Here is a 20,000-nt window from a genome sequence, read left to right on the forward strand (position 1 = left end):
CTGGTTTTAGTAACAGCAAATCATTGCGCTGCTCTCTTCATTTGTTTGAATAATTTACAAACAGAAGTATTTTTCCGTGAGTAAGTTTCCAATATTACTTCGTAGATAAATTATTCCATAATTTTCTTTATAAGTGTACCACTGCGTGACTTGAATCCATGTGATGGCCATTATATTGAAGCGAGTAATAAAAGTAAATTATATTGATTATCCGTAGCGGAGGATATTTGTCGAAGTCGGTGGTTTATTTATATTGACCTTTCTGAGCAGTACATACACACAAACTCTGACACACACACACACACACACACATATATATATATATATATATATATATATATATATATATATATATATATATATATATATATATATATATATATATATATATATATATATATATATATATATATATATATATATATATATATATTATATACATACATATGCATATATAGCACACATACATACATACACATATATATGTATATACATACATAAATATATATATATATATATATATATATATATATATATATATATATATATATATATATATATATATGTAAAGGCCAATTCTGAAACCTTTACTTTAATTAAGTCTCTGTTTTATGAACAGAGGTTTGATCTCGCTTATCCCGAGATATTATGTGATAGCGTGTAGCGTGAGCCACTTCATCAGTTGTATCTTTCGCTAAATAAAATCTAAGGACTACCGGAATGAGATACTAAGTACAAAACTAAAACCTTTATTGACAAAAAAATAACGAAGATAACTTCTTAAAAATTATGAAAAATGAAATCCAATGATTCATCAGAACTATCAAAAGTTCTTCTAAGGAAATAAGGTTCCAAAACCATAAACACCCAACTACTTAAGGGAATACAGATAATAATTCATCTGTCCAAACACAAACAGGTCAATTAATAAAATCAGGTCATCTCAAAAATGTCATACCACTCCCTTCCTTGTAGGAGGGAGAGAGGGAAAAAGGAAAGGAATACCTGTGAAAGAACAAACGTCACATTAAAAATCAGAAAATGTAAAAATTCCAGAAACACATTTTTCACTGTCACAGGAGGTAACGTTTGTGTTCATAGTTCTGAAAATAAAGTCTAAAAACGTATATGAGTTCTACTCACTCCACAAGTCCTCTGGGACATTCTCCATGTGAAAATACACATCACATTGTCAGACATAAAGAAATCGGATCGCAATGCCCGATTAATCAACGGTCCCACCCATTATATTCATTATGCAATGCACGAACGAACGTACTTTTCCGTGACATCATTTGAGGTCAAAGTTCGGCAAGACACGCCTCTGTACTTCAAGGCGTCACGAAGTATATGTACACACACACACACATTATCGAAATGCATTCTTCAAAACCGGATTTTGTAACCGGTTCATTGCTAGAACAATCTTGGCTGACAATGCGTTTTGCCAGCCCGTGTCCTGTCACCAAGGTGGTTCTTCGACCCTTGTGATCTGCGAATGTTTCAGCATTTTCCTATATGCTGTGTATAGTCGAAATGGACCCTGCGAATAGTTGACCCAAATTTTCAAAGGTCACCTTCATGAGCACTTACAGTTATATATATATATATATATATATATATATATATATATATATATATATATATATATATATATATATATATATATATATATATATATATATATATATATATATATATATATATATATATATATATATATATATATATATATATATATATATATATATATATATATATATATATATATATATATATATATATATATATATATATATATATATATATATATATATATATATATATATATATATATATATATATATATATATTTGTAACGGCTCGTTTTACCATTACTAAAATTTACTAAAAAATTTCCAGTATCCATATAACCTCGATATGAAGTCCACAATAGGGTGGAATCATACCATAACTCAATAAACAAAGTGCAAGAATGAGTTCAAGGGGGGAGTAAACAAACACCACAAAAAACCATAAATTTAATACAAAAATTAACAGATAGAAATTACACCTGAACCTCTTTAATACAAGTAATAAATGAATCACTTTCACTCTTAATAATAATCCAAAACACACCTACACTTAAGATAGATATTAAACACTCAAACAAAAATTAGGGGGCCCAGAAAGGAGGAGGAAGTCGCATAGACAGAAAAACCTAACAAATTACAGACTAATTTTCTTATAAATAAACTTGTCACTTAATAGCCTCTGGAATAAATTATTTATATTCTTCACGAAGAATAAGCGTATCCTCCACGTCTGGAGTAGAGTAAGGTGGTTAATCAAATCAGGCCCAAACAAGCAGCCACAACAAATCCACAGCCGTGATCGATATGATTTAAAGGTATATAAACCTTACCATGGGATAGCGAGATCCCCCTGGCTTTCTAACTGAACCAGAGGTGGAGCGGTGAAGCAGAAAGGACCTCCCGATTGGTAAACCGGACAAGTCTTCCAAATTGAAGATGGCAGTGATCCAGCAAAAATCCTCAAGTTCAGAAGATAAATAATAACAGAGGCTGCAACCATCAAGAAGCAAGTCACAGTAATATTCTTATATCCACCAAGCCATGTAAAAGGGTTCCGAAGAGCAAAAGGTCCAGAGAACAATTATTTGCTCTTCAAACAGATGCTACGAAGACACCCCCCTAAACCACAGGGGAGGGACCACACACACAACCTCCTTGAAAAGTAAACAAACATTAATAACAAGCAAACAGTTGTTATACACAAGAGGATGTCTGTGACAAGTGAAACAAACTAGACTAGGTTTAACTAATTAAATAAAAACTAAATTTAATCTTAAAGGAAAAAGGATCACATACTGACACCTCCATTACCCAAGAAAATTAAAAAAAAAAAAAAAAAAAAATTATATATAATCTAACCTATCCTTTACAAGGTAAAGAATCAAACAATTTCTACTAATATCAAATAGGACATAATATTTACAAAACCTGAAATAACAGAAATGTAAAGCAAAAATATATCACACCACACATAAATGAGACTCAAAAGGGAAGAGGGGAGCTTACAATAATGAAAGGCACATTAACAACCTTAACAACAACAACTAAAATGATAAAGTACCCAAAGTACTAACACAAATTTTCAAAAAGTTTTTACATAAAAACCTCTTCACAAACCACACCATTGCACATGGCAAACACCACCAGTGAGCCTCACATTGCTCATAACCCGCACATCCGGGATTCTGAGGTTACAGGCTGCCACACTATTTGCACTTTTCACTGTCCTATAATCAGTGACCCTTTGCACTCATTGTCATTAAGAGTGTCCCGAATCCACCATTGTTTTTACAATAATCAGTGTATCAACGCACTTAACACTAGTAAATGTCCACCTCAAAGTGAAAATACAGTACCCACACTTATTTAGACTGATACAGAGAAAACCAACACGGATCTCCCCTGCACCAAGCTAATGCACAAAAATTCGTGAAGCGTATTTAAGCCTGAAAGTACAGAATCACCGTATTAATGCCTCTAATCACCTCATAAGGTGATATTCTAATTACAAGAGTCAACACCTTAGTCGTATCGTATCCAAGTGGGACGTTATACCAACAACAGCAACATCATAAGCTATCAATACAATAACGATATCCTAAACCCCTAACACTTGTTTTCATAATGAAACCTACTGCATCACAATCTTCAAAAACCCTAATTCTAATAATAAACCTTGAGTAATAGATACTATTACTCCCCTTCACCTTTGCTTAATACTATAACATTCCTGTCTCATAACTAGAACGATTCCTGTAAAGTAAATAGTCATTAATACACATTAAATATTCTGTTAATTCCAATACAAACCTAACTACTTACATCAACAGCACACACACATCAACTGGAATGATACAGATACTACCTTTATAATTGCAAAGCCCTCAGCAAGTGTATTTATTCTACACTGCGTGAAAGAATATCAGCCACAACGTTATCCTTGCCCGGAATGTGAGTGAATTCCAGGTTTCATTCTTGAAGCATGAGGCTCCAACGCATTAGCCTCTGATTCTTATTTTTATACCTGCTGACAAAAGTTAGAGGGTTATGATCGGTCATAATTTTTATAGGTGTACCTGTTGATGAAAGATAAGCAGAAAAATGGTTAATTGCTAGGATTAATGAGAGTGTCTCCTTCTCAACCGTTGAATATTTCCATTGAGCAGATGTCAACTTTTTAGAGAAGAAAGCAACTGGATGAGACACTCCCTGTTCGTCAGCCTGCAAAAGGACTGCACCAACACCCAGATCACTGGCATCCGTAGCAAGTGCAAAAGAAACATCAAAATCCAGAGCTCTCAAAATAGGGAAACAAACAAGCACCTGTTTCAACTTTTCAAACGCATTTTGAGTTTCCGAGGACCAAACAAATTTGACTTCCTTTTTCAAGAGACGGGCTAGAGGTTCTGCGATATCCGAAAAGTTCTTGACAAAACGCCTGTAATAACCTACCAAGCCAAGAAACTTCCGGACATCCCTGCGGCATTTAGCAACACCCAATGTTTGGGAATTACCTTGCCACCACCAACCTCGTGGCCTAAATACACGACCTTTGCTTTAGCAAACTCACTTTTTTTTAAATTCACAACCAAACCTGTTTTTTTTAACACGTCAAACAATGCCTTGATTCTTTTCAGATGCGTCTCCCAATCATCACTATAGATGACAATATCGTCTATGTATACCACACAACCTTCTAAACCATAGACCAAACTATTCATTAATCTTTGGAAAGTGGCTGCCGCATTTTTCATCCCAAACGGCATCACCTTGCATTGAAATAAACCTTGCGGTGTTACAAACGCCGATAAGGTTCTAGCACGCTTGGAAAGAGGAACCTGCCAGTACCCTTTTAATAAATCAAATTTGCTGATATATTTGGACTTTCCCAAACGGTCAATACAGTCCTCTATACGAGGCAAAGGATAACAGTTCGCCTTAGTCACCTCGTTTACCTTTCGATAGTCGAAACATAACCTGAAGTCTCCGTCAGGTTTCTTAACCAAAACTACCGGAGATGACCAAGGGCTCTTGCTTGGTTCGATAAGATCATGTTTTAGCATATACTCGACTTCCTTCGCCACTACTTCACTTTTGAAGGGATTTAACCTATAAGGGGCTTGTTTAACAGGAGTGGCATTACCCACGTCCACATCATGCTCTAAAACGGACGTTCGACCCGGCACATCAGAAAATAAACCTTTATAATTATTCACTAACCTCTTTAAAGACTTCTGCTTATGACTATTCAAATGTGAAACCATAATGCCGAAGTTTGCTAATGACCCTTTGTTATTAGAGCGCCAATTACCTTCATCAATACAATTATTTTCATTATCATTAACCTCTGAAAAAGAAACAAAGTCGTTATTATTATTATTAGCAGACTTCCCAATAGTCCCTACGGTAGCCATGGGGGCCACCTTATCCCGCTCCCTATACGCCTTCAGCATATTTATGTGACATAGTTGGGATGGTTTCCTCCTCTCGAGAGTTTCTACTAAATAATTAACAGGACTAATTTTTGTCAAAATTTTCCAGGGGCCAGAGAAAGACGCCTTCAAAGGGTTACCAGGAATGGGTAGAAGCACCAACACCTTATCGCCTACAGCGAAATCATGTTCCTTAGATTTACGATCAAAGAAAAATTTCATCCTTTTTTGACTTTTCAACATATTTTCTCCGGCAAACTTCCATGCCTTGGTCAATTTGTCCCCAAGATTCGAGACATAATCCAACAAATTAATGTGAGGGACATCTCCCTCCCATGATTCTTTCACGACATCAAGAGGACCACGAACACAGTGACCAAAAATCAAAACAAAGGGTGAAAAACCTAAGGACTGACTTGGTGTTGATCGAAATGCAAATAACAGATATGGCAACTCCCTGTCCCACTCCGAACCATGACTTAGGCAATACTTTTTCATCATCGATTTCAAAGTCTGATGAAACCTCTCCAAGGCTCCCTGACTCTCCGGATGATATGGAGAAGAGGTTACGTGCGTAATATTTAATTCAGCCATTTTATCCCTAAAATAATTACTAATAAAATTGGTACCACAATCTGACTGAATTATTTTGGGCATGCCAAACCTGGTAAAGAACTCAATTAATGCCTCCACAATCTTAGCACTCTTAATACTACGCAACGGTATAGCCTCTGGATAACGAGACATCCTATCTAAAATGGTAAAAATATATTCATTACCGCTACGAGTACGAGGCAAGGGTCCCACAACGTCTATGATGACTTCCTTGAATGGTTCCGAGACAACAGGGATGGGAAACAACGGTGCTTTCGGAATGAGTTGGTTAGGCTTACCAACCCGTTGACAGACGTCACAACTATTCACGTACAGTATTTCTTGACGTCCGCCTTCAACTTGGGCCAAAAATATCCCGCAAGTAATTTTCCCGACGTCTTGTGAATACCAAAATGCCCTGCTAAGTCATTCTCATGGGCTAACGACATTAACTCTCTCCTGTAATCAAAAGGAACCATTATTTGTTTCACAATTTCAAAATTTTCAATAGTAGCCTCTAAAGGTCTACTCACCCTATACAAAATATTATCAATAATCTTAAATTTAGGGCGTTGTTAAATCCGAGATCTCACCTGCCTCAGTAGGGAGATTTGCAATTGAGTCCTTTTTCTGAGCTTTGACTAACTCTTCAGTAGTCCAATTCAATTTATCTTTACCAATAATAATATCACCTAAAACTACACTACTACTACGGTCTAAACTACTTAAATCTACGTCTACTGTTGACTCTGCAGCGTCAACACATGCAACCAGAACGAGTGACAACAGAAATTCTTTCTTGGGATTAATTAATATTGGACAAGATTTATTTTCAAAGGCCACATCATTTCCCAGGACTAAATCAATATTCTTCACTGAAAACTTTTCAACCACCGCCAATTTGACCGTGCCATTAGACAGTCAGGTATGGTAACTTTTTGATCTGGAGGAGTTTCAGTTAATGTGTCGTTTCATGTGCTAGACTAATAACAATTATTTTTCATCTTTTGAATCAGGCTGAGAATAGTTAATTTTTAGTTTGTAGCTGACAGAGGTTGTTTCTACATACTTAGTAATTAATTTAAACAACAAACAGACAGGTCAAGAGCTCTTGCAAACGGAAATGTAGTGCCTGTAGTCTCTCCTGTAATCAAAAGGAACCATTATTTGTTTCACAATTTCAAAATTTTCAATAGTAGCCTCTAAAGGTCTACTCACCCTATACAAAATATTATCAATAATCTTAAATTTCGGCGTTGTTAAATCCGAGATCTCACCTGCCTCAGTAGGGAGATTTGCGAAGTCCTTTTTCTGAGCTTTGACTAACTCTTCAGTAGTCCAATTCAATTTATCTTTACCAATAATAATATCACCTAAAACTACACTACTACTACAGTCTAAACTACTTAAATCTACGTCTACTGCTGACTCTGCAGCGTCAACACATGCAGACCGAGAACGAGTGACAACAGAAATTCTTTCTTGGGATTAATTAATATTGGACAAGATTTATTTTCAAAGGCCACATCATTTCCCAGGACTATATCAATATTCTTCACTGAAAACTTTTCAACCACCGCCAATTTGACCGTTCCCGTAAAGGAAGGACAATCCAAAACAAAACTCTCAATTGGATAAGACTGTACCGTATCTGGAAAACCCGACAATAGCACAAATTCTTTATGTCCACCAACAAAACCCTGTGGCAAAGCCTCTCACAAGATCAAAGACTGGGCCGCTCCCGTGTCGCGTAAAACTCTTACCCTCTTTTTACAGGACCCATCAACCATAGAGACATTGCCAAGAGACACAAAACGAGAAAAAGGCTTCAGGGATTCAATTTCAGACAGTCATTGGTCGGATGTCTTTGTTGAATTAGAGTCTCGGTCCCTCTTTTTTCCTACTCCCATTACAGGCCTAGAATTTTCTTGCTGGGACTTCTGGAAGCATAACACCTGCTTTTAATATGCCCCCTCTTTTTGCAGAAGAAGCATGTTACTGACTTAGCCTTCTCTGGGTCGTAGTTATTAACCTTATTATTATTATTATTATTAGTATTATTATTACACCTGTTGGGAGGAAAATATTTATTAGAACTACCAGCTTTTTACCCCTATTATTATTACTATTATTACTACCATTAGTGGACCTATTATAAAAAGTATTATTCCGACCAGTTCTTCCCCAACCAGGCTTCATATTAGAGGACAAACCAGCTAACTCATTTTTGTGAGACAAGTGGTACTCATCACTGGCAATCGCCACCTCTTGTAGAGTATCTAGTTTTAACTCCTCTAAATGAACCTTCAATTTGTCTGGAACACACCTTTTGAATTCCTCTACCAACACTAATTCTTTCATTTTCTCAAAGTCGTCAACTTCCTTAGACTTGAACCAATCCTCCGCAGACTGCTTTTTCCCACACGCAAACTCTACGAAGGTTTGATCTTTCCCTTTTTGTAAGTTCCTAAAGTGTTGACGATACGCTTCAGGGACCAACTCATACGCCTTCAGAACGATTGATTTAACACTGTCATAATCTGATGACAAATCCTCATCAAGGGTAACATATACTTTTTGAGCCCTACCGAGCAGTTTGCTCTGTATAAGAGTAGTCCAAAACTCTTGTGGCCAACCTAATGTAGCCGCAATTCTTTCAAACGAAACGAAAAATTTCGCAACGTTACATTCCTGGAAATTCGGAACAAATTTAAGTGCCTGCGCCAAATTGATTGTAGGCATTATGGACCTGTCTGGGTTAGGGGAAGGAGCTGAAAGACCTGCCTCGCATTTCTCCCTTTCAAACTGCCTCTCCTTCTCCCTTTCATCAGCCTTAAATTTTTCCAGATTAAATTCTAAAGTTTTTAATTCGATTTGTTTGCACAGCAACTCTACAGATGCTACTTCCTTAAATTGTTTAACCTCTTCACCACCTGACCCCTTTCCAGATTTTACATATTCATAAACCTGAAGCAACAACAGACCCTTTCTGATTGACACAGGATATTCAATTTCAAAATAATTTGCAACCTCTTCTAACTCAGGCTTATTTAACTCAGCCAACCTTTCCTGCCACCCCTCTCGACTCAGGAGCTCATTAACATCCAACGTAGACATGATTGACACGGCTACTACCAAACCAAAAACAGAGGTGTAAATATGTATCCTATTGAAAAACCAGCTCTCCCCCAAGAATCAATCTTGCACTCACACAAATGGATACGCAGGATCATATAATCCTGTCATGGTCGCCAATTTGTAACGGCTCATTTCACCGTTACCAAAATTTACTCAAAAATTTCCAGTATCCATATAACCTCGATATGAAGTCCACAATAGGGTGGAATCATACCATAACTCAATAAACAAAGTGCAAGAATGAGTTCAAGAGGGGAGTAAACAAACACCACGAAAAACCATAAATTTAACACAAAAATGAACAGATAGAAATTACACCTGAACCTCTTTAATACAAGTAATAAATGAATCACTTTCACTCTTAATAATAATCCAAAACACACCTACACTTAAGATAGATATTAAACACTCAAACAAAAATTAGGGGGCCCAGAAAGGAGGAGGAAGTCGCATAGACAGAAAAACCTAACAAATTACAGACTAATTTTCTTATAAATAAACTTGTCACTAATAGCCTCTGGAATAAATTATTTATATTCTTCACGAAGAATAAGCGTATCCTCCACGTATGGAGTAGAGTAAGGTGGTTAATCAAATCAGGCCCAAACAAGCAGCCACAACAAATCCACAGCCGTGATCGATATGATTTAAAGGTATATAAACCTTACCATGGGATAGCGAGATCCCCCTGGCTTTCTAACTGAACCAGAGGTGGAGCGGTGAAGCAGAAAGGACCTCCCGATTGGTAAACCGGACAAGTCTTCCAAATTGAAGATGGCAGTGATCCAGCAGAAATCCTCAAGTTCGGAAGATAAATAATAACAAAGGCTGCAACCATCAAGAAGCAAGTCACGGTAATATTCTTATATCCACCAAGCCAGGTAAAAGGGTTCCGAAGAGCAAAAGGTCCAGAGAACAATTATTTGCTCTTCGAACAGAAGCTACGAAGACACCCCCCTAAACCAAAGGGGAGGGACCACACACAAACCTCCTTGAAAAGTAAGTAAACATTAATAACAAGCAAACAATTGTTATTAAAATAAATAAAAAACAATTTAATCTTAAAAGGAAAAAGGATCACATACAAATTAAATAAAAATAAATTTAATCTTATATATAAAAAGGATCACATACTGACAATATATATATATATATATATATATATATATATATATATATATATATATATATATATATATATATATATATATATATATATATATATATATATATATATATATATATATATATATATATATATATATATATATATATATATATATATATATATATATATATATATATATATATATATATATATATTCACGATGTGTATCAAGTACCTGGTTACTACACAACTAATCTCAAGATTCAAATTATACCTCACTTCAGCCAGATACCTGAACTCTCATAACATTAATTATTACGACTGAGTACTCTAAAGGCAACAGTGATCCCTTAAGAAAAAACTTATTTATTACTTGAAAAATCAAATTAAGTCTATCAGAATATGTGTGAGGTATCAAAAATTAAACTAGAAATATTCTAGAGTAGAAGGGCATGCCTCCATCAAAAACTCTAACTGTTTCCCTGGTCTTAATTCACTTTAGCAAAACTAAAAGAACAAAACATGTTTATCACTTTGCCTTATGCACACACAATCAATCCTATTCACTGGTGATCAGTAAATGAAACACTGTTTTTCTAAAAATGTTAAATACAAAAATTTATTTTCAAATTCAAAGTTTATAATTAGAATTCACAATCTGAAAAAATTTATTATTACTTGAAAATAACACAACACTCAATTAATTCTTGAATTAAATTATGAGACAAAACTAATTCACAAAAACTTTATCAGGAATTTAAATTAATCAAGCAAAATTTAAACTATCAAGAATTACTCAGGATTTAAGAAGAGAATCTTAATGAAATATTAAATCAAGTATGCAATGTTAAATTACCAAGAAATATTTAAAATGCTACGTAAATAAATGTTACATCACAAACATAAAAAAATGTGAAAATATAAAGAGATTGTAAATAGAAAAACACACAAAAATACACATAAGATTTATCAATAATGATTTCACTCGGTCAAAATTCCCTAACTAATCATACCATGGTATTAATAAGTAAAATTCACGTTACCTTACACAAACTTGTGAAAACCTCTGTAAATCACTTGCTGCAGCTGCGTTACCACAAAACACACTTTTTACCAGGCGCAGTTACAAACTAAATAACTTTACTAAATTCAGATCTCAAAAGTTAATGCTAATATATGACCACAAAACACTACGTTAAAAGTAATCTCTTTCTAAGAATGAGAGAGAGAGAGGGAACCAAATTAACTGGTCTCAGAAATCAGAATGAAACAGATTTTAGAATTCCAGTAACACATGAAACAATTACATGATGTCATTAAAGCATTTTGGGTGCGAGTTACAAAAGTTCTAGAAGCAGGGAAGTGACGTCATTAAAGCATTTTGGGTGCGAGATACAATGGAGAAGCTTCTAGAAGGAAAATGACGTTATCCCAGCAAAACGTTTTGAACGCAGTCTTACAAAACATGGCATAACTGATCAAGAAACGTATTCTTTCTCTCAGAGTGGCGTACGTGACTCGAACAACGCATGTAACAACATGAAATCACTCGTCTTGAGCCCGTATGGGACGAATCGGCATTTGTTTTCCAAACCTGTCATCACGACCCAAAACAAAGCGTTCTCTCTCTTATCTCAACTGATGACAATTGAAATGAAACAAGTCCTTGCTGGACACACACACACGTGTTCATATACTACGCTTTTACCAAGAAAGATATTACTCGTTCTAAACAACGTTACTATTAAAACTGTATTATCAATTCTAAATTATGCTATTAAATTACTTAATCATTAGTTCTTTTGAGATCTGATGCCAAACTAAATATGACACTTCAACAAGCATTATAATTACACATAACACATGAAAAAAATAAATATGTCAAAATTATAGGAGGATATACGTATTACAGGGCAACATCATGAAATTCCTCCCCCCAGAAGATTACTTATCCCGGGTTTGAATCCAACAATTCACAACGGGATGAATAATCTGCTATGACATTATCTTTTCCTGAAATATGTTTAACTCTTACATTATATGGTTGCAGGCATAAAGACCACCTGGTCAGTCTCTTATTATTATTTTTCATCTTATTGATGAATGAGATTGGGTTGTGATCCGACAACACTAAAATTTCTTCATTCCTAGGTCATTTCACATACACTTCAAACTTTTTCAATGCTGTGATTAATGCTAATGTTTCTTTTTCGATTGTTGAGTAAGTTTTCTGGTGCTTTTTCAACTTTGAAGACATAAAAGATTCTGTTGTCATCTTCTTGAAGTTGAACAGCTCCAATTCCACAGTCAGATGCATCAACTTGTATCACAACCTTTTTATTGAATTCTGGAGCTTGAAGCACTGGTCTTGAAGTTAATATGGCTTTAACCTTCTCAAATGATTCTTGACATTCTGGAGTCCAAACAAACTTTCTTTTAGGACTGGTTAAGTCAGTTAAGGGAGCTACTACGGCTGAGAAATTTGGACAGAATCGGCGATAAAATCCAGCCATGCCCAAAAATCTTTGTAGCTGTTTCCTTGTAGCAGGAGGGTAGCCTTACGGATACCTTCTACATTAGCATCAATAGGAGCGAGAAGGCCTTTTCCAACTTCAAATCCCAGATACTGGATAGTTGCCTTTCCAAACTCAGTTTTTTGTAAGTTGATTGTTAGTCCTGCTTCCCGTAGTTTCTTGAACACTTTCCTTAATATCTTCAGATGTTCTTCCCATGTATTAGAATAAATCACAATGTCATCAAGGTATACAACCACTTCTTCTATTGATCCTAGTAGTTGATCTATCACTCACTGGAATGTTGCAGGTGCATTCATCAGACCAAACGGCTAAACAGTGTATTGATACAGTCCAAAAGGAGTAATGAAAGCTGACAGCAACTTAGCATTCTCATCTAAGGGAATTTGATAATATCCTTTCAACAAGTCTATCTTGGAAACAAATTTGGCTTGCCCAATGTTATCAAGTAATTGATCAATAAGAGGCAAGGGATAATTGTCAGCCACACTGATGGAATTCAGTTTCCTATAATCAGTACACATCCTAAATGAGCCATCTGGTTTCCTCACTAACACACAAGGAGAACTATAATGACTTGAACTGGGTTCTGCTAATCCATGCTGCAACAAATATTCAACTTCTTTCTTCAAAACATCTCGATGAAAAGGTGATAAGCGATAAGCTCTCATTTTAAAAGGTTTTCCATCTTCTCTGATCTTCATCTTATGCTTTGTCAGATTGGTACGCTTTGGTACATCTGCAAAAATTTCAGGGAAACTTCGAATCACTTCGCTTAATTCACTACTTCGCTCAACACTCAGATGTTTTAGTTTATTTTCCAAATTTTCTAATATTGAAGAATTGTTCATCTTGTTTTCAGCTCCCAATTCGTAGCCATCATCATCCTCTGTAGATGAAGTTGTCTGTGTTATTGACACTGTTTCAGTTTTAGTCTCTGAGAAATAAGGTTTCAAAAGATTCACATGGGTATTCCTCTGTCGTTTCCTTCTTCCTGGTGTTTCAGTCACATAAGTTCGATCACTTAACTTCTCTATTATCCTATAAGGACCTTGAAACTTATTGGTAAGGGGAAATCTTTTCACTGGTAAGAACACTAGAACTTGCTGCCCAATGTTAAAATTTCTTAGCTTAGTTTTAGCATCATATTTTCTTTTCATTTTCTCTTGACTTATTTTCAAATCTTGTAAAGAGAATTTTCTAATTTCTCTTAACCTTTTCCTCAAGTTCTTCACATATTCTCCTTGGATTTCCTCTTGATTTTCTTCCCAATTCTCTGCAAGAATCTTCAATGGACCTCTAATGTCTCGACCAAAAATCATTTCATTTGGTGAACATCCCATACTTTCTTGATAAGCATTCTTAACTTCAAATAACATTAAAGGTAAACCAGTATCCCATTCTCATCCTGATTCATTACAATACTTAGTTAACATACAGTTCAATGTCTGGTGGAACCTTTCCAAGGCTCCTTGAGTCTCTGGATGATAAGCAGTTGATAACTGTTGTTTTACTCCTAACAAGTTCATCACATCCTGGAATAATTTTGAAGTAAAGTTCGTTCCTCTATCACTTTGCACAATTTCTGGTATTCCAGACTTGGAGAAAAACTCCACCAACTTCTCAGCAATTACCTTTGCACTTATACTTCTTACAGGAATCGCCTCAGGATACCTAGTCACTGGACACATTAATGTTAACAGATATTCATTTCCTTTCTTTGTTTTCGGAAGTGGCCCAACCACATCTATAATTACCTTGTTAAAGGGTTCTCCTCTAACTTCTATGGGTTGTAGGGGTGCTTTCTGAATGGTTTCATTCGGTTTTCCAGCTATCTGGCATGTGTGACACACTCTGCAAAACTTGCTAACGTCCTTGTGAAGTCCAGGCCAGAAAAAATACTTTATAATCTTCTCAACAGTCTTCCTGATTCCCATATGTCCAGACTCGTGCTCTACTGCTACAACTTGTTTCCTCAATGGATATGGAATCAAAATTTCATGATATTCACCCCATTCAACATTTCCTGGTATATCTATAGGTCGATGCTTCCTCATTAGCAACCCTTCCTTTAGATGATAACAGGTGGAGGTTTGTTGCATCTCTTCTTGATCAACAACTCTGAAAAACAAATCAGCCAACGTTGTATCCCTCTTCTGCAGTTTCATTAGCTTCTCTCTTGTCACTTGACCAACTTCAAGGGCTGAACTCTCCATATCTGCTAACTCTGCTTCTGTAGTTTCACTACTATCTTCAGGAACACTTTGACTACTTGGAGTCTCTTCAATAACAACAGGATATTCTTCTTCTTGGGGAATCTCTTCATTACTAACACTAGGGGAAACTTCACTTTCCTGGAACAGCTCTTCTAATCTTAAAGATTCGTTACTTAATTCTTCTGGTGCAGGTAAATTCTCAGTATCTTCACTTGCAGACATAGTTCTCTTCATACTCCTGGTAGTTACACAACTTGGAAACAGGTGGGGGTTTTTCTTCTCTAAATCTACAGTAGGACTAACCCTTCAACAGCTAGTGAGTCCTTTACAGCAAAATCAACATTTCCTGTCACCAATTCACAGGACAAATGCAAGCGGCATATAGGAGTTACCTCTTCTCCTGCTATACCCTTCAAAATAACTGAATCTCCAGTGAGATTCTTCTCCAACTGTGGGTGAGCACCACGAGCTACCACACTATGGTTACTCCCCATATCACGTAATACCTTGACTGGTACCTGCACACTTCCTCCTTGAGTTGTCAGCATACCTTCATAGATATATGGCTTAAAGGCCTCCAAGCTGCTCAGCCGCTCACTGCTTGAAGTTACATTTCCACTGATTGCTAAACACTCTGCTTTTTTAGTCTCAGTCATCCCCACACTGCTCTTCGTTGTTTGTTTCACCTGGTTACCTTTAACCACTTGACCAACTGGTTTGTTCTGCTGCTGTGTCTGATAACACTCTCGACTGTAGTGTCCCACTCCTCCACACTTGTAGCAGACAGCATTAGTCTTCTGTATCTGTCTTGAAAACAAACTGGATGATGAGGATTTAACATTTAATTGCTGAGGGGAGTTACCTGGCTTTGTATTGGCATAGCCACTAGAAGGATTTCCAGTTGTAATGTTCCTGAAATTTGGATGAGACCTGAAACCTGTGCGTTGTTGGTTCTGGCACTTGACATTATAATTTCTTTTGCTAGAAATTATGTTAAAGTCTTCACTCAGTGTAGCAGCTTTGTCAAGTTTTTTAACCTCTCTCTCTCTTAAATAGGCTCTTATGTGTTCAGGAATTCCTCTAAGTTATTGTTCTAGGACTACTAACTCCTCAAGTTCGTCCATAGATTTAATTTTAGCAGCCTCCAACAATCGTTTAAAACATCTTACTTTGTAGGCATAATCCAAGAAAGTTATCTTGTCATCCTTTCTCAAAGATCTGAATCTTTCATTATAATATTTAGGGGTCATCTGGTAAACTTGTAGCACATTGTGTTTGAGTACCTTGTACTCTTTACACTGATCAGTTGATAAGGCTAAATAGGCACTTCTTCCTTTACCAATGAGAACACTCTGTAACAAGACCGACCATTTATCTTCTGGCTATCCCATACCTGAAGCCACTTTTTCAAAGTGATCAAAAAACTCATCTGGAGCTTCTTCTGTAAACTTTGGAATTAACTTCTGCACTCTTACTACATCTAATACAGGGTCTGAATTACCTTGAGTAGGGTTAGACGGTGTTACAGGTAACTTGGAGTGGGCTTCTGTCAATTTCATTTCTCTTTCATAATCTTCTTGTTTCCTTGCTCTTTCTCTTTCCTCTCTTGCTCTTTCTCTTTCTTCTTCTGCTGCTATTTCTTCTTCTCTTTCTTTTCTTTCTCTTTTCTCTCTATCTTCTCTTTCTCTTTCTGCCTGCATTTTCTCTCTTTCTGCCTGCATCTTCAGCTTAATCAAATTTTCTTCTGCTTCTATACGTCTAAGTTCTGCTTCTGCATCACTTTTCTCTTTCTTTTGCTCCTGTTTATCTGTAAGTTCTGCTTCAGCTGCATTCAACAACTCTTGCGCATCTCCTAGCTCTTCATCTATTTTACCAGAGTCCATCAATGCTTGGATTGCAATATATTTGATTTGTGCCTTAACCATACCACTAGACACATTGCCCCCACATGCCACTGCTAAAGCAATCCACTGTGCCTTAGTCAGGTTGGATTCAGATAACTCTTGGATGGAAGGAGTTGCTAAAAACTTCTGAACATTGAACAGAGCCATTTTCTCTAAGTTACTCAACTAAATAATTCACAATACAAAGCAAAAAATAACTATGTGGTCACTCTCCTATCAAAATATATCCCTAACACCACCAGTATAAACCATAAACCAGAGTGATATTTTGTTTGTTCCACGGGTCTCTGGGCACCAAACAATATAATGTCATGATGCGTATAAAGTACCTGGTTACTACGCAACTAATCTCAAGATTCAAAAATATACCTCACTTCAGCCAGATACCTGAACTCTCATAACATTAATTATTACGACTGAGTACTCTAAAGGCAACAGTGATCCCTTAAGAAAAAACTTATTTATTACTTGAAAAATCAAACTAAGTATATCAGAATATGTGTAAGGTATAAAAAATTAAACTAGAAATATTCTAGAGTAGAAGGACATCACTCCATCAAAAACTCTAACTGTTTCCCTGGTCTTAATTCACTTTAGCAGAACTAAAAGAACAAAATATGTTTATCACTTTGCCTTATGCACACACAATCAATCCTATTCACTGGTGATCAATAAATGAAACACTGTTTTTCTAAAAATGTTAAATACAAAAATTTATTTTCAAATTCAAAGTTTATAATTAGAATTCACAATCTGAAAAAATTTATTATTACTTTAAAATAACACAACACTCAATTAGTTCTTGAATTAAATTATGAGACAAAACTAATTCACAAAAACTTTATCAGGAATTTAAATTAATCAAGCAAAATTTAAACTATCAAGAATTACTCAGGATTTAAAAATAGAATCTTAATGAAATATTAAATCAAGTATGCAAATTACCAAGAAATATTTAAAATGCTTCGTAAATAAATGTTACATCACAAACATAAAAAAATGTGAAAATATAAAGAGATTGTAAATAGAAAAACACACAAAAAAACACATAAGATTTATCAATAATGATTTCACTCGGTCAAAATTCCCTAACTTATCATACCATGGTATTAATAAGTAAAATTCACGTTACCTTACACAAACTTGTGAAAACCTCTGTAAATCACTTGCTGCAGCTGCATTACTACAAAACACACTTTTTACCAGGCGCAGTTACAAACTAAATAACTTTACTAAATTCAGATCTCAAAAGTTAATGCTAATACGTGACCACAAAACACTACGCTAAAAGTAATCTTTTTCTAAGAATGAGAGAGAGAGAGGGAACCAAATTAACTGGTCTCAGAAATCAGAATGAAACAGATTTTAGAATTCCATGATGTCATTAAAGCATTTTGGGTGCGAGTTACAAAAAAGTTCTAGAAGCAGGGAAATGACGTCATTAAAGCATTTTGGGTGCGAGATACAATGGAGAAGCTTCTAGAAGGAAAATGACGTCATCCAAGCAAAACGTTTTGAACGCAGTCTTACAAAACATGGCATAACTGATCAAGACACGAATTCTTTCTCTCAGAGTGGCGTACGTAACTCGAACAACACATGTAACAACATGAAATCACTCGTCGTGAGCCCGTATGGGACGAATCGGCATTTGTTTTCCATACCTGTCATCACGACCCAAAACAAAGCGTTCTCTCTCTTATCTCAACTGATGACAATTGAAATGAAACAAGTCCTTGCTGGACACACACACACACGTGTTCATATACTACGCTTTTACCAAGAAAGATATTACTCATTCTAAACAACATTACTATTAAAACTGTATTATCAATTCTAACTTATGCCATTAAATTACTTAATCATTAGTTCTTTTGAGATCTGATGCCAAACTAAATATGACACTTCAACAATCATTACCATTACACATAACACATGAAAAAAATAATTATGTCAAAATTATAGGAGGATATACGCATTACAAGGCAACATCATGAATATATATATATATATATATATATATATATATATATATATATATATATATATATATATATATATATATATATATATATATATATATATATATATATATATATATATAATAAATCATATCAAATCCACTCAAACACAAGTACAAGCTTACTTCTCTGTCTGGGGCTTTTGCTTTGCATGCTGTGAATAGACTCGTTGCCATTTTCGATAGGTCAGGGTGGGTAAAAAGGGAACTTTGATTTAGTCAAGAACATTTCTAAGAGACTCCTAAGTAGGGATGAAGTGCTAGTGTTAGGATATGGCCTTGATTTTTGCATGGGGAACGAAATTCACGATTTCATTGAAATGTGTAGAAGCTTAAGGGAACTAGATAAGAACAAAAATGGGGATGAAGCAGCTTTTTGCAGGGGGGCCATGTGGGCGGGGATTAGGTCGAACAGATTTGTGTTTCTGGAGAGGTTACTTAAGGCCCTTGATAGGTTAGGAAAATACAAGGACATAAAGATTTGTAAGGCAGAAAGAGGGGGGGCGGTTGTAGTAATGGATGCCGTAGAATACGAGAATAAGTTAGAACAACTGTTAAACGATGAAAACACATATGAGGCTTGCAAAAAAAACCGGACATTAGGGGTACAGCGCAATTTTAACAAAAAGTAAGGGAAGCGTTGACAAAAATCCCCGACAAAACCAAGAGAAAAGAATTAGAACATAGAGGAAAATCAGTGGAAAGTCCAGAGATCCCATATATTTATGGTAGCCCTAAGATCCACAAGGAAGGGTGCCCGCTAAGACCGATCGTGGCATCGAAGAGATCACCGCAGAGGAGGCTGGAGAAATTTCTTTCAAACATAATGGAAAAATGGGTAGGCTTAGTATCCGAAGGGCATTTAAAACATAACATGAACCTGATAGACGAATTATCCAAAATTAACGTAAAAAACTGCAAATTTGCAAGTTTGGATGTAACTTCCCTGTTCACTAACGTACCAGTAAAGACGACGATGG

Source organism: Macrobrachium rosenbergii, unplaced genomic scaffold, assembly GCF_040412425.1.
Source record: "Macrobrachium rosenbergii isolate ZJJX-2024 unplaced genomic scaffold, ASM4041242v1 13875, whole genome shotgun sequence".
Classification (NCBI taxonomy): Eukaryota; Metazoa; Arthropoda; class Malacostraca; order Decapoda; family Palaemonidae; genus Macrobrachium; species Macrobrachium rosenbergii.